General features: G+C 36.0%; 1 long non-coding RNA gene and 1 pseudogene across 1 annotated transcript; one reads left to right on the plus strand and one right to left on the minus strand.

The window, feature by feature from the left end:
- Nucleotides 1-256: 256 nt before the first annotated feature.
- On the minus strand, nt 257-2,032 carry LOC115992447. Its single transcript, XR_004092517.1, has 3 exons — nt 1,822-2,032; nt 1,200-1,299; nt 257-1,113 (listed from the first exon to the last, which is right to left on the minus strand). It is a non-coding gene; the product is annotated as an uncharacterized LOC115992447 (long non-coding RNA).
- The window catches only part of LOC115991436, a 13,748-nt pseudogene continuing 13,653 nt past the window's right edge, over nt 2,031-2,125 (plus strand).

Consider the following 2,125-nt stretch of genomic DNA (forward strand, 5'->3'; position numbering starts at 1 on the left):
ATGCATTCTTTTCTTATTACATTATATGCAATATGTCCCCCACTTCTCAATGGCTGACCCCATCAAGATTAAGGTAGCGAAAATGTTTAGTCGATTCCTCGATGGCTCCTTCCTAAATTCCCATGACGATAATCAATTCAAATTTTCATCTTTACATTGACGTTCCTAAACTCCAATTACTTCAGTATTTTGTCTTATGAACCAAAACAAAACAAAACACATGAAAATTCTGCAAGAAAGAACTATAAAAGCCCATTGTATTTGTATTAAAAAATTAAATTAAATTTAGAGTATCACCAATTTCAGATTACAAACGAAAACTTCTCTTAAACACTAGAACAACTATCAAATTTCAGATTCGAAGCTTCTTTCCTTCCAGGTTGCAGGTCATCTTCATAGTGGTTGGCACCCTCACCAAAATTCATCTCTTTCTGGTAAGTATCTTGTTAATCTGGTGCAACTCATTATTGAGCTTCTGGTCCCTGTTTTGTTTCTGTGTGTTTCAACCATCTTGCATCTAGCTTTATATACTCCAGTTTATAAATACCGGGGAAAATATCTAGCTTTATATACTCCATAAAATAGAGATTGTGCACCTGTGACCAAACACCATGCCTGCTTGGCTAACATAGCTAGATTGAAGGCGTGGATATTTCGGAAACCCATACCTCCCTTATTCTTTGGATTACACAATTTACTCCAGTTTATACAATGTATCTTTTTCTCATTACGAGTTTGGCCCCACCAATACTTAAGCCAACACCGAATTAATATCATCACACACCTTCTTAGGGAGCTTAAAAATACTCATAGAATAAGTGGGTATTGCTTGGGCCACCGTCTTTATCAACACCTCCCTTCTTGCCTTAGAAATTGTTTTTTCCTTCCACCCCATCACCCTTTTTGTTATCCGCTCCTGCAGATCCTTAAATGTATCCACCTTAGATTTTCCCCCAACCATAAGGAGGTGGCCAAGGTATTTTTCACAATTTGTCATGACTTGTGCACCGAACAAATTCCGAATTTCCTCCTTAACACTTGGGGTAGTGTTCTTACTGAAGAAAATTGTGGTTTTTTGTTTGTTGATTGCTTGTCAAGCACTCTTGGCAAGATCTGTAACAATACAAGGAAAGTAAGCACTGATAAAGCCAATAATGGTGTGTAGAACTAGTGGCCAAGATGATCTCAAGAAACTATACCTATCCTAATCGGGCATTGATCTTCAAGGGCACAATATCATCAGCCCGGGTTACACCCACGTTCACAATCGCAGTAGCTACACCTGCCTCATGAGCAGCTCTGTGGAATTCAATGTTAAAAGCCTTTCAGCTAAAGAATAAAATACTAAGAGAAAAATGTGTGGGTGGCTCCTTCTCTATCAGCTTTATTGCTTTCTAAATCAGAATCTTGATACTAAAATCAAACAGTCTTCTAGTACTTAATTAATCTGAGCTTCACAGGATATCAAGAAGTGATTATAACATATACGTAGATGGAAATGACTTATTCGGACATCAAACTGTATATTTACTCTAGCCCAAATAAACATTGAATTCGAATAGAAAATAATCATAAATTTAGCGTATTTAATTCTTGCAAAAATACATTTGAAACTGCTGAACTATGATTATGTGCTGTTAATTCATATATCGTAGCTCACTCTCTTTATATGCTGCAGGTTTTGCATACTAATTAGGATAGACCAAGCACAATAGAGAGAATATATTTCCTTCTGTAGAGGTATGCAGCAAGCATTGCCCATGTAATATTAAACTTTTCGCTCACTTCAATGTGAAACATGTGTACAAAATAAATATGTACCTGAGAAGCCGGAAAGCAGACATGGTCATCAGAGATGATCCTAACACAAGAAATGCGTCACATCCTTTTGCAGCTTCCATTGCCTTATCAGCTCTATCCTTGGGAACATTATCACCAAAGAGAATAACCTTCAAAGTTACCATGTAAAACGAAAGTATCAAAAAGACCACCTTAATTGTGTTTCCAATGTACTTAAGAAAAGTTATGAAATGCGTGTAAAACTGCTGGGTGCAAATGAGCAGTACCCAAAAGGGCCAAAAAAAAAAAAAAAAAAAAAAAAATTAAAAAAAAAAAAAAAAAAAAA

Source organism: Quercus lobata, chromosome 5 (assembly GCF_001633185.2).
Source record: "Quercus lobata isolate SW786 chromosome 5, ValleyOak3.0 Primary Assembly, whole genome shotgun sequence".
NCBI classification, from domain to species: domain Eukaryota; kingdom Viridiplantae; phylum Streptophyta; class Magnoliopsida; order Fagales; family Fagaceae; genus Quercus; species Quercus lobata.